A 14,228-nucleotide genomic window follows, 5' to 3' on the forward strand; every position below is an offset into this window, starting at 1 on the left:
TCCATTATTTTGTATTACTTACTTATTTGAAATTATTGTCTTTATAGAATTTTAAGTGTATAACATCATTGCGCTCAAATTTTGTAAAATTTTTTTTGGGCTTTTGTGTGAGCATTTAATAATAATGTAGCTATGATATGTTAAGAAATAGAATTGTATAATAAATTATAAGTTGACAATATTCTCGAATCATATATACTATTTTGGGATTTATGCACATGTTTTAACTTTTTTTTATTATTATTTGCTGGGTATATTGTTTGAGTGTTCATTAAACAAAAAATAAACACTTGTACCAAATACAGAAAATAATTATGAGTAGGTGCATTGGATGTAATTTGTACACGGTGTTCTATCATAATTTTTTTACATTATGTTTTAAACATTTGTGATTACATATAAATAATATAGGTATTACTTGTGGCGGACTTATTGTATAATGTCATCAACTACCGCGCCACCGGTATGAAGTTGATAACAAAACCACATTTCGTCGCTATATTCATGACGTACCGCGATCAACGATAATACACACATGACCGGTATTTTCTTTGTAATATTTTCTACTCACTCACTTGTTTTTTTTCTTCTGTACCGTTGCGTATCTTTTTTATGTAAAATTTTATTATTTGTTGGTTAACCTTGTGTAATTATTTTTAATAAACTATTATCCTTTGTATTATTATAATCAATCTTTTTTTATATTTAATAGTTTAATTAACACAGGGTTAAAAACCACATTGGTGACCATCGACGTTTTTTTTTTATTACCTTTTTTTCTGTTTAAAATAAACGTGTTACACAATGGTTGACACCGAAGAAAATACCGCGGGCACAAACGGCCTTATAAACGACAGTAACGGTTACGAAATATCGAGGGTCAGCTTTAAAGCTCCTCCATTCTGGCGTGCAAGCCCTGAGCTGTGGTTCAAGCAGATAGAGGCACAGTTCGTAGCGATCAGAGCGGATTCTAAAAAGTTCTACCACGTGGTAGCCGCAATCGAGAGCGAGATACTAACGCAGGTAAGCGACATAATATTAACACCCCCAGAGAACGACATGTACTCGACACTCAAAAAAAGAATTATTGAGTGTTTTTCTGAGTCCGAGGACGCTCGACTAAAAAAATTATTTAAAAATTTTGAAATCGGCGATCACAAACCCACACAACTTTTACGCGAGATGCGCGATTTATCATCGGGAAAACTGTCAGATGACGTGTTAAAAACTCTATGGCTCCAGAGGCTGCCAAATCAAATTAAAGCCATTTTATCGGCTAGTGATGACTCGCTTAACAATCTCGCTGTAATGGCTGATAAAATTAGTGAGGTCGCAGACTCGAGAAACGATTTTGCTTCTATTTCAGCCGTTTCAAAAAATAAAGTAACTACCGAAAAATCGGGCATTAGTGAATTAGGGACAAAAATTGACGCTCTTTGTGAAAAAATCGACAAGTTGTTGTACGCGCGTTCACGTTCACGTTCACGGCACGACAGTCGCGGCGGGTTTCACCGCGGAAATAACCGTTCAAAATCACGTGCTCAACTCGACTTTTGTTGGTATCATACCAAATTTGGCGATAACGCGACAAAATGCATTGAGCCATGTAAATTCGAAACCCAAAAAAAAAACTAAAATCGCCCGTCGTAGAGGCGGCCTCCGACGATCGTTTTCAAACAAGCCGCTTATTCATTAATGATAAACAAATTAATCAAAAATTTCTTGTTGATACCGGCGCCGATTTTTCAATCTGGCCGGCGCGGTTTACTCCAAATAAACATCGGGGCTCATTAACTCTATTTGCCGCAAACGGCACAACTATACCTACATACGGTGTAAAGATTTTAACTCTAAGTTTTGGCCTTCGCCGTGCGTTTAATTGGCCATTTATAATTGCCGAAGTCCAGAATCCTATTATTGGAGCTGATTTCTTGCATAATTTCGAATTACTTGTCGATATTAAAAATCAACGTTTGGTTGATGGAAAAACTAAACTTTTTACAACTGGTAAATTAACCACTACATCTTTATCAAAAATTTCAGCAATTAATGAAGACACAATATTTTTTAATCTTCTCAAAAAGTTTCCCAAACTAGTTAGTCAACATTTTTTTAAGCCAAATTATAATATTAATTTAACGCACCATATTCAAACAAACGGCCCCCCTGTTTTTTCACGACCTAGGAGGCTCCCACCAGACCGTTTAGCGGTTGCGAAAAATGAGTTTAAATACATGATAGAACAGGGGATCTGTCGTTCATCAAAGAGTCCCTGGGCGAGCCCTTTGCACTTAGTAAAAAAGAAAAATGGTGACTGGCGGCCGTGTGGTGACTACCGCCGTTTAAATGCCATAACAGTCCCAGACCGTTATCCTATTCCACACGTCCAAGACATCACTCAAAGACTCAATGGAAAAAATATTTTTTCTACAATCGATTTGATCCGTGCATATTATCACATCCCGGTTGAGCCAAATGACATACCGAAAACCGCGGTCATTACTCCATTCGGATTATTCGAATTTTTAGCAATGCCATTCGGCCTTAGAAACGCCGCGCAATCTTTTCAGCGGTTCATTAACGAGATACTAATCGATTTGGATTTTTGTGAGGCTTATTTGGATGATATTTTGGTTTCTTCTACGTCTGAGACACAACACCTCGAGCACCTAGAAATATTGTTTACTCGGTTACAAAAATACAATATTGTAATAAACCCATCCAAATGCGTGATGGGAGCTCAACAAGTTTTATTTCTTGGCCATTTAATTTCCGCGGAGGGAATTAGGCCGAACCCAGAAAAAATTAAAGCGATAATAGATTATCCGAGACCGACGACGGTCGAACAGCTACGTCGTTTTTTAGCTATGATGAATTTTTATAGGCGTTTTATCGCTGGCGCTTCAGAAACCCAAGCACCTCTTAATGAATATCTAAAAAACTCAAAAAAAAAATGGCAAACGTGTGATAAACTGGTCTCCAGAAGCAATTAGCGCTTTTGTAAAATGCAAAACCGATTTATCCGAAAATACTCTTCTTTCATTACCGAACGAAAGCAGTGAGATATCGTTAATGGTCGATGCATCTGACACCGCAATAGGCGCGGCTTTACAGATACGTTCCAACGAGGGATGGCGACCGTTAGCTTTTTTTCCCAAAAAACTAAGTCCCACACAACAACGATATAGCACTTATGATCGTGAACTACTCGGCGCGTATTCGGCGGTAAACATTTCCGTCATATGCTCGAAGCACGACAATTTACGCTATTCACCGATCATAAGCCGCTGATATATGCGTTTCGACAAAAATCCGATAGATTTTCTCCCAGACAGACTAGGCAATTGGATTTTATCAGTCAATTTTCCACCAATATCCAACACATATCGGGAGAGAAAAATGTAGTGGCCGACGCGTTGTCACGCGTAGAAACAATTTTTTTTCCAACGCCTTTAAATTATAATGATTTAGCAACGTCTCAGAATTCCGACAATGAACTTGCTACATTATTAAAAGCGGAAAATACATCGTTAAAACTCGCACATATTATTGTACCAACTACGAACATAAAAATATTGTGTGATACATCCACGACAAATTATAGGCCCTATTTAACAAAGCCATTTAGAAAACAAGCATTCGATAATTTACACGGTCTATCTCATCCAGGAGTTCGAGCCACAGTTGATTTAGTACGTCAGCGTTTCGTTTGGCCTTCGTTAAAAAAAGACTGTACTGAATGGACAAGAACTTGTATGGCATGCCAAAAATCGAAAGTACAACGGCATACAATGAGCCCGGTAGGCACCTTTCCTTTGCCAAGTACACGTTTTTCTCATTTGAATATTGACTTGGTCGGACCACTCGTTATGTCGAAGGGCAATACGTACTGCTTAACAGTAGTAGACCGTTTTTCCCGGTGGCCGGATGCCTTTCCAATACCCGACATTAAAACGGAAACTGTTATTCAAGCGCTCTTCGCTGGATGGATTGCACGTCACGGCGCCCCAGACTACGTTACCACCGATCAAGGCGGACAATTTGAGTCTACAGCATTCAACAAATTTGCTGCAGCTATAGGCGCCAAACGGATTCGTACGACGGCGTACCATCCGGCCGCAAATGGATTAGTTGAACGCCTACACCGGCCCTTAAAAGCTGCAATTAGGGCACACGAAACGGAACGTTGGGTAGAAGTCCTTCCTTTAATTCTGTTAGGTTTTCGGGCGAGCATTAAAGAAGACTTGGGCGTAACACCAGCAGAGATGGTCTATGGAGCCACTCTACGACTCCCAGGTGATTTCCTGCACACTAACAGAAAAGATGTCGATCCAGTTACGTTTGTAGGAAAGCTGAAGGACGATATGCGGGAGTTACGACCCGTTCCCACGTCAAATCATTCGAAGAGAAAAGTATTCGTCCATCCAGAACTCAAAGAGTGTACGCACGTCTTCCTCCGAAAAGACAAGCTTATTAAATCGCTAGAGCCACCGTACGACGGACCTTTTAAGGTCATGGAAAGGGATAATAAAGTTTTCAAAATTCAAGCTAGCAAGAATTTAGTAAACGTTACTATTGATCGGATTAAGCCATGCTTCCTGGTTAATCCGACCATAGAAGAGGAGTACCCAGCCAACAACATCGTCCAGTCAGACCAATCTCCAGTGGCGCAACAACCAGAGTCGGATGCAGCATCAGTTAGGCCTCAGAAGACATCCCGGTCAGGACGAGTCATTCGCTTTCCTAGGAGGTTCCTGTCGTGAAGTCCACTAGGAGGGGAGTACTGTGGCGGACTTATTGTATAATGTCATCAACTACCGCGCCACCGGTATGAAGTTGATAACAAAACCACATTTCGTCGCTATATTCATGACGTACCGCGATCAACGATAATACACACATGACCGGTATTTTCTTTGTAATATTTTCTACTCACTCACTTGTTTTTTTTCTTCTGTACCGTTGCGTATCTTTTTTATGTAAAATTTTATTATTTGTTGGTTAACCTTGTGTAATTATTTTTAATAAACTATTATCCTTTGTATTATTATAATCAATCTTTTTTTATATTTAATAGTTTAATTAACACGGGTTAACAACCACAATAGTTACCAATATTTTGTATTGGTCAATTTTGATTTATTTAATAATACATTGAACAAATACATTAAGGTCGTGGCAAATTAAGGTGAGAGGAACTCACAGATCTGTATAAATAATTACGACAAGCAGTGATAAAATTACTTTCCAATTAACACTTTGATATAAATCGGTGGATAGTAGCTTAAAACCAATCTAGTATAAAGCAACCACAATAAAAAAGTATTATACGTAAGTGAGTAGTTGTAATAAGTATGGTGTAGTAAGTATAAAGTATGGTTTGGTAAGTTTAGAAATAAAATAATAAATATCAATAATAACAATTATTCAGAAAATTGTAAACGTCATAGTTAAATTCTAGATCTACCTTTTGTCTAATTTTCGGACTAAAATACGTAAAACTTGTAAAAGTGAAATAAACAAAAAAAAATACTATCTATTTTACGGGAAAGGGATTGTGATATTGTACTATGTCTTAAGAATATTCTATACTTCATTGAAACTAATTGGACTATTTTTAATAAAGTTATGGAGCGCTGTAAATCTAAGTTGAAAAATATGTATATCTTTTTGGGGGTTTCCTCGATTTTGAAGGGGAAGGGTTGACTTTTTAAAATATTTGGGTTTCAGATGCAATTTCTGATTTATATAGTGTTGCTACACGAAGAAATCGGTTCAGTGGTTTAAAACATATTTAGGTTCCAGACAGAAAAAAAAAAGTGAATATCAAAACACAGTTACTCAAGTACAACACATTCTCGGCTAATACATAAACTATTTTTTAGTTTTTAAAAAGTTTTTTTTTTGTGCTAAGCTTAGTGTTTGAACTATGGTTATAGTTTTTAGATAGATGACATTTTTAGATATATTAATGACGATCTTAATTAGTTAATCAGGTTTTCTCAAAGGCAATAGTATTTTTTTTATAACATACATATAAAAGTATTACGTGAAATGAAACATATTTCGTTAATTATTTTTTGTCTACTAAGTCAATTTTAAAAATATTTCAAATGTTTTTCTTCTAATCACACGTTCACAACGATTTGATTTTTTTTTAATTTAATAAACCATTATAACGACTATTCAAGCCTAGCCATTTCTAACTTAGATGTATGTTATATATTTTTAATAGATAATAAGCACACATTTCCTCGTTGTATGTACAACACATCATATCATATAAGTAATAATCAATGCTAGCGTTACGATACGTTTTACTATAGTAGAACAGAGTCAGACAAATGTGTTTAACATCATTACGCCTAATCATCGACCAACAACGTATTAAACATATTTTATACGTGCACAATATAATAATTAAATTATGTGATTTGTTTGTATTGTATCATTTTTTTTTCCACTAAGAACTAAATGTATGCAGTACGTATACAATATAACACATCGCTTGTTTGCTACAACAACGACATAAAATAAAAATCGTGAAACTATCCGTTCTTATCAGATACATGTCGCATCTCGGCCAGTCGGCTAAGAATAAATCAACTGTTCTTATCAGCTTAACATCTGCTAATATCGCTTCTCAGCCAGTCGGCTAAGGATAAACCGTCTTTTCTTATCAGATACTTGTCGCTTTTCGGCCGATTTATTATCTATTAAAAATATATAACATACATCTAAGTTAGAAATGGCTAGGCTTGAATAGTCGTTATAATGGTTTATTAAATTTAAAAAAAATCAAATCGTTGTGAACGTGTGATTAGAAGAAAAACATTTGAAATATTTTTAAAATTGACTTAGTAGACAAAAAATAATTAACGAAATATGTTTCATTTCACGTAATACTTTTATATGTATGTTATAAAAAAAAATATTATTGCCTTTGAGAAAACCTGATTAACTAATTAAGATCGTCATTAATCTATCTAAAAATGTCATCTATCTAAAAACTATAACCATAGTTCAAACACTAAGCTTAGCACAAAAAAAAAACTTTTTAAAAACTAAAAAATAGTTTATGTATTAGCCGAGAATGTGTTGTACTTGAGTAACTGTGTTTTGATATTCACTTTTTTTTTGTGTCTGGAACCTAAATATGTTTTAAACCACTGAACCGATTTCTTCGTGTAGCAACACTATATAAATCAGAAATTGCATCTGAAACCCAAATATTTTAAAAAGTCAACCCTTCCCCTTCAAAATCGAGGAAACCCCCAAAAAGATATACATATTTTTCAACTTAGATTTACAGCGCTCCATAACTTTATTAAAAATAGTCCAATTAGTTTCAATGAAGTATAGAATATTCTTAAGACATAGTACAATATCACAATCCCTTTCCCGTAAAATAGATGGTATTTTTTTTTGTTTATTTCACTTTTACAAGTTTTACGGATTTTAGTCCGAAAATTAGACAAAAGGTAGATCTAGAATTTAACTTTAACGTGTACAATTTTGTGAATAATTGTTATTATTGATATTTTTTATTTTATTTCCAAACTTACCAAACCATACTTTATACTTACTATACCATACTTATTACAACTACTCACTTACGTATAATACTTTTTTATTGTGGTTGCTTTATACTAGATTGGTTTTAAGCTACTATCCACCGATTTATATCAAAGTGTTAATTGGAAAGTAATTTTATCACTGCTTGTCGTAATTATTTATACAGATCTGTGAGTTCCTCTCACCTTAATTTGCCACGACCTTAATGTATTTGTTCAATGTATTATTAAACAAATCAAAATTGACCAATACAAAATATTGGTAACTATCATAAATAACTAGAAATTTGTGGATTTTTTTTTTTAACGTTTATTTGGAATTATAATAGTCAGTTAATAATTTTAAAATGGAATTTTATAGCTGTACAGATTTTGTTATTTCATAAACGTGTATTTGACAATTTGAACATTTTATTATGCGAATATGTGTCGCGGCTTTGGATGAAGATTGTTTCGGGTTCTATGTTGGCTGGATTTTCAATTATTCTTCGACAGATAATTCGTTTTATAGCATGAATTTGATTAAATTTTCTTGGAATTTGTTACGGTACGTACGTAACGCGGGTTTTATCATTTACCGCATCGTACTCGAAACCAACAGAGGCCCAGAGTTCACTTAAGCTCGAGTTGACGGTAGAATCTATCCGAATTTCAATTTCTTGCATTACTTCACTGGGATTTAATATTATATTCATTCTTCGGATTTCTCGCCCAATTTCGGCACTAACATTGCCATTTTTCGGTCTGCACAATTTATCATAAAACTTACCCAAACGTCGTAAGGCGGTGTTCATATTATTTTCGGTAGAATTGATTATGAAGTCGTGGTAAGTTTTGTCGCGTGATGTATCATCGAAAAACAAGGTGCTGTAGAACCTCCTGAATTCTTCTAACAATCCGGACACGTCATTGTCGTACGTTGTTATTGGGAATTCATCGGTAATACACGAAAGCGTGGCCAGAACGCGCACCACAATTCGGTCGATCTTTTGGATCATTTGCCTAAACTTGGTTATACATACCGCGGTTGTGGCGGGATCTCCAATGGCCTTACACTCGAGTACTGCGCCTATAGTGTAATGGTAACACATGTTTAGAGTGCTGGCGTACTGACAGCTGAAAAGCTGATGTGCTTGACGGATTTTACAGCCCGCGTTCCTGACGGTGACTAGTGGGTGGAGCATTTGAAATCTGTCGGTTTCTAGTATATCATCGGCGGACAAGAGGCGACGGGTGGTCATCCATGGCACGGCTATCTTGATGTCGTCGCGTTGCGACATATTCCTCCAACCGGATAAAGTGAATATATAGTTCAAAGCATCAACATGGTACTGCGATACCGGATCTGCTGCTACTAAAGCGGACATGAAAAGCGTTAAAAAAATTAAAAAAATATCACGTCCGGCTTTCATTTTTTCGTTAACGACGATCACAACGCTCTTGAAGTACACAGGCTTGACTAATATCCGTTGTAGAAAAATGTACACCGACGATTTAATAAAAGCCGAACAAAGGAAAATTGAGAGATATTAAATTCTTATTGCGGTATGTACAAACTAGACGTTGGTTAAAATTAATTTTGATACTCGTCAATCGGGTTCGCTGCATATGAATATTTGTTCAGATGTTGCTATGAGCTTGAAATAAAAAAACACAAAAGTAATTGGTGGATAAAATGAATTTTTTTTTTTACAAAAAGAAATTTGTAGTTTGGTTTTTGGTCGAAAAAAAGTTTTCATTAAAACTATTCTTATATACCTAGCTATAATATTATCATATATAACACACTAAATACTAATACATTGTATGCTACTTTACACCTTTAGGCTTTAGTCACATAACTATAGTAAATGTTAAAACTATTTATTTTCTTGCATTTTAGAACCCTGATTTTACATTAATTATAGATGAATTTTTAAATGTTGGATACTCATGTACAAATACATAGGTTTAAAAAAAAACAGATATGTGTAACGTTCTGATGACTTAGGCTCAACTGAGTTTGATATTGTAAAATAAAATTCAATTAAAATCAAATCAAAGTTATGTTATAGACTTATGTCTATAAAAAAATTGTAAAATGTTTCTAGACAACAGCTTGTGTTTATATATAAAATACCTAAATTAACTTCAACATGTTCTTAATCTACAGGGGAAAATGTCACCACTTATAATTATAGGATACACGTGTGTGTATTTTTATACATATAACTACAATCAAATTCTCAAGCTGAAAGGAGATTTTAAAATTAACAGCTATTTGATATTAATTAACATAGAATCTTATAAAATCGTCTAGATCTTCTATTAAAAGGGCCACTTTGGTACAGATTTTTTGAAATGTAAAATATATATTGATATATTTAAAGATTATTTGTTTAATATTATTTTAAAATATAAAATCTTAAAAAAAACCAACCGTTTTCTATTAAATTTTTAATTACATCAAATCGAACACTTTTGTTCTTAACAAAATTCAGTGATTCAGTGAGTTCAAAACTGACAATCCAATTTGTATTTGATATCGAGGAAAACAAATTGACCCATTCAATTGCATTTTCCATATCTATTATGTTTGTTCTTGTTATAATATTTTATTTTTACTAAAAAACCGACTTTAACAAATTAATTTCAAATATAAAATATTTATTCGTTCGTTTTATTATAGACTCGAAAGGCATTTTTAATTAAATAGAAATAACAATTTAAAAAGTCGCGCAATTCAATTTTGTTTGGTTTTCGTGTGTAATCTTATTGATATAAATTTTCATAATAAAAATACAAAGACTATAATAAATCAGAAGTTGACAATTTTTTCGAAACAAACTTATAATTTTAAGCTATAGTCAGTAACACCTAGTATATTTTTTTCAGCTGCTGAGAAGTATTAAATATTTAGATATTTGTACAACGCCAAAAAAAAAAATGTTTCCCAATATTGTGCTCTAAATAGTTCTCTAAAAAAAATTAAAACTGTAAAGCTTAGTAAAAAGTTTTAAAACCTTATTTCATACTTTTTGAACTTTATGGAATGGCGGAATGAGCAATTATCATGTATGTGTAACTACTAGATACAATGTTAGATACTGGAACAACAATACCCAACTGCGTTATTCTTTGAATTATTATTATTTAACATAACATTTATACAAATGTAGGTATGTTTATATTTTATAAATAATGTGTTCAATTATATTATGTATTTTAACATGAAATACATTTTTAAATTTTCAACCAAAAAAATGTTAACAAAAAAATATGTACTAAAAGTGGATGATAGTAATAACAGCTTAGAGCTGTTTTCATAATAAACTTTCCCGGTAACAAAAATTTAGCTTATCCGCCTGTGGACGTACAATTTAAGTTCATACAACACAACAAAAAAATGGTGTACAGTAGTAAAAGCAAAAAAAAGCCAACGGCACGTAGTGTTCCCAAGCGGTCACCCATCCAAGTACTAACTACGCCCGACGTTGCTTAACTTCAGTGATCGGACGAGAACTGGTGTATTCAACGTGGTATGGTCGTTAGCGTAAAACGGGCGTTTATTTTACTTATTTAAACACATTATTCTTTTTTTTTAATAATATAATATGATATTACACTGCATAAAATGTAGTTAAATTCAAACTAAATTACATTATTTAAATATTGTGCACATTTAAAATATGTTTGTACATTAGGTACTTGACGATAAATGGACAGACTGATAATATGTTAATTGTTGAACAATGTAATAATGAATGGAATTTTGGTTATTAAGAGCCATGGCAATGTTTGTAAGATTTTTAGCAAATACCAAGTTATATCATACAACCACGCGATAAATGAATAAAGGAAATTTTAAAAACTGAATTTTGAAATTTTAAATGTTTGGTTCCCTAAGGTGTATTTAGCATTTTTGACCAAGTGTAGCAATATGAAGTAATGACAATATTTTATAAAAATTGATTGCATTTAGTAATAATAAATGTCGGTTGCTAAGTATTTGTTTTTTAATAAATACTTCATATGTATATTTTATATTTTGTTGACCATGGTATATAATATTTGGAATTTGACAACTATTATTATTTAACATAATGTTTATATTTTTTAAATAATGTGTTTCATTATTGGTCGTTGGCGAAGGAGGTGAGTTTATTTCACTTATTTAAACACAATACTACAACTATTATTTTTTTTTTAATAATATAATATGATGTAACACACTGCATAAAATTTATTTTCACAGCACAAAAAATTAAATACAAACTAAATCACATTATTTTATTATTGTGCACGTTTAAAATATGTTTTGTACATTACTTGACGATAAATGGGCAGACTGATAATATGTTGATTGTCGATCAATGTATCGATGAGTGAATTTTGCATTTTTGTTATTAAGAGCCCTGGCAAAGTAAGTAATTTTTAATAATTAACCAAATACTAAGTTACATCGTACAACCACGCGATAAATGAATAAAGGACATTTTTAAAACTGAATTTTGGAATTTAAAATGTTTCGTTACCTTGGCGGCATTTTTGACAAGGTACAGACAATTTTTTTTTTTTTATTGAATTTAGTGATAATAAATTTCTACTAATGATCTGTTTTTAAATAAATACTTAATAATATGTATATTTTGTATTTTGGTGACCATGGTGTATAATGTTTGGAATTTGACATTTTTCAAAAAACTGGTCTTTAATTGTTTAATTTCTGGCTACTGCGGCTTAAGCAGGTGGCGATAATTTTAAAAACCATTGCAATTTGAACATAATATTAAACAAGTCCACAAATATTTTCGAAATTGAATAAATTTAGATTTTTCAAACCCTATGATTGTATTGTACACATGGAATTTCGAAAAATATAATGAATTTTGACTTTTCATAATAATTTTGAGTCGTCCATCGTGATTGTAAACAAGTCAAAAAAACTTTGGGTTTTTCCCGATAGGAATTTTGACTTTTCCATATTAATTTTGAGAATTCCAATAATATTTGGTATTTTTTCAACCAAATTTAGATTTCTCCAAAATAATTTTGGTTTTTCAAATGTTTAGACAAATGAATTTTGTATATTTTAAAAGCATTTTCTAGACGTTTATTTGGGCCGTTCCCGGTGGTACTGCAATACCGGGTCAACCCGCGGTGGAGTAGGAGCAAGCCCCAAATTCTCCACCAATTTGAAAAAATTAGTTTAACATTTGAACAGCTGGGCCAGATTGCACTGAAAGTGAATGCCGCGAAATGCGCCTCGTTACACCTATCTGGTCTCACTCAAGTTGGTGCCCGTGAGACAGGGTTTACGGTGGCCGAGAAGCGATACTTTCGCAGGCAAACTACATTCTATTTATCAAAAAACAAACGCACAAACAAAACGCAGAACGATAATTTTGGAAAACTCGAAAAAATTGTCAAAAACGCTCGAAATATGCACGAAAACGTGCTAAAAGTTGCTCTAATTTCTTGTAAATGTCAATTACAATTTAAATAATATGTTTCAAAAAGATGTCGTAAAGATTTTGGATCGAACTTTTGAAAAAAACCTGCCAAAATTCCACAAACTCAAAAAAAATTCAGCGTCAGCGGTATCTACCGGCAGCCGCAGGCAATGCGGTCCGCGCATTTGTGTATAGCCGCCTTCTCTACTGCTTTACTGTACATCCGTTAGATAGCACTACTGTTATGCTTGCAGTGATACAATATTTATTTTCAAAATTTGGGAAAATTCAAAATCCAAAATTATTTTGCAAAAGTCAAAATCCTACATTAGGTTTTTTGGGAAATTCAAATTTCAAAATTATTTTGGCCGTTAAAATTCATCTTATAACGTTTTGGAAAACTCAAAATCAAAATTAATAATGCAAATTCAAAAAAACTCAAACCTCTAGTATTTAAAAAAACTCAAAATCCAAAACTATTTTTGAATTATTAAAAATTTTCCGGTAAAACCAAAATTATCATAAAAATTCAATATTACTATTTTTTTTGTATTTTGGATAATTCAAAATCAAAAATTTTTTTGCAATCGTCAAAATCCTCTATTGTATTTTAAGATAGCCAAATTCCAAAGTTTTTATCTAATAGTATTTTTAAATTCAAAATCAAAATTATTATGGAAAATACAAAAACCTCTAGTATTTTGGACAAGTTAAAATCTATAATCATTTAAATTCTGTTTGCTATAGTAACCAAATTTAAAATAATGGCTATGGTTTATTTTCAAAACGTTTGCCATCAAGTAGCAGCAGCCTAATATTAAAAAGACAGAACACAAGTTTTCGATCAACAACAAACCGTGAATTATGGCCTATAAAATTATGAATAATTATTATTTAACTGTTAAAAAAATATATGTATACATATGTACTTGGTTATTATTCTGTACATAACCATTGGCAGTTAAAATATATATAAGTTCTTTGTACATTTCTATTATGACTTAATATATTTTGTTTAACACCATCGTAACGGTCACAAAAATAGTAAAATAATAATTTTTTGAAAATATTGGTTTTTCATAGAATTAAAATATATTTGTATAAAGTTGTTGATCGTCTAAATAAAATAGCAACAAAGAAGAAAAAAATTGCATAGACTTGGTGAATAGAATTTTGGTCTTTCTATAGAGGAAGTGGAATTTAAAGATTTTACATTATTTTT

At 32.5% G+C, this 14,228-nt stretch overlaps 1 non-coding gene and 1 pseudogene across 1 annotated transcript; both read right to left on the minus strand.

The window, feature by feature from the left end:
- Nucleotides 1–10,987: 10,987 nt before the first annotated feature.
- Nucleotides 10,988–11,106, minus strand: LOC126847262 (5S ribosomal RNA). The gene has a single exon (XR_007687014.1). It is a non-coding gene; the product is annotated as a 5S ribosomal RNA (ribosomal RNA).
- A 1,559-nt stretch (nt 11,107–12,665) lies between these two features.
- LOC126847280 (U2 spliceosomal RNA) lies at nt 12,666–12,889 on the minus strand (annotated as a pseudogene).
- Nucleotides 12,890–14,228: the final 1,339 nt, after the last annotated feature.

Source organism: Adelges cooleyi, unplaced genomic scaffold, assembly GCF_023614345.1.
Source record: "Adelges cooleyi isolate 19-005CV unplaced genomic scaffold, UGA_ACOO_1.1 ACOO_flye_CR_arks_rails_tigmint_CR_PRNA_9, whole genome shotgun sequence".
Taxonomy (NCBI): Eukaryota; Metazoa; Arthropoda; class Insecta; order Hemiptera; family Adelgidae; genus Adelges; species Adelges cooleyi.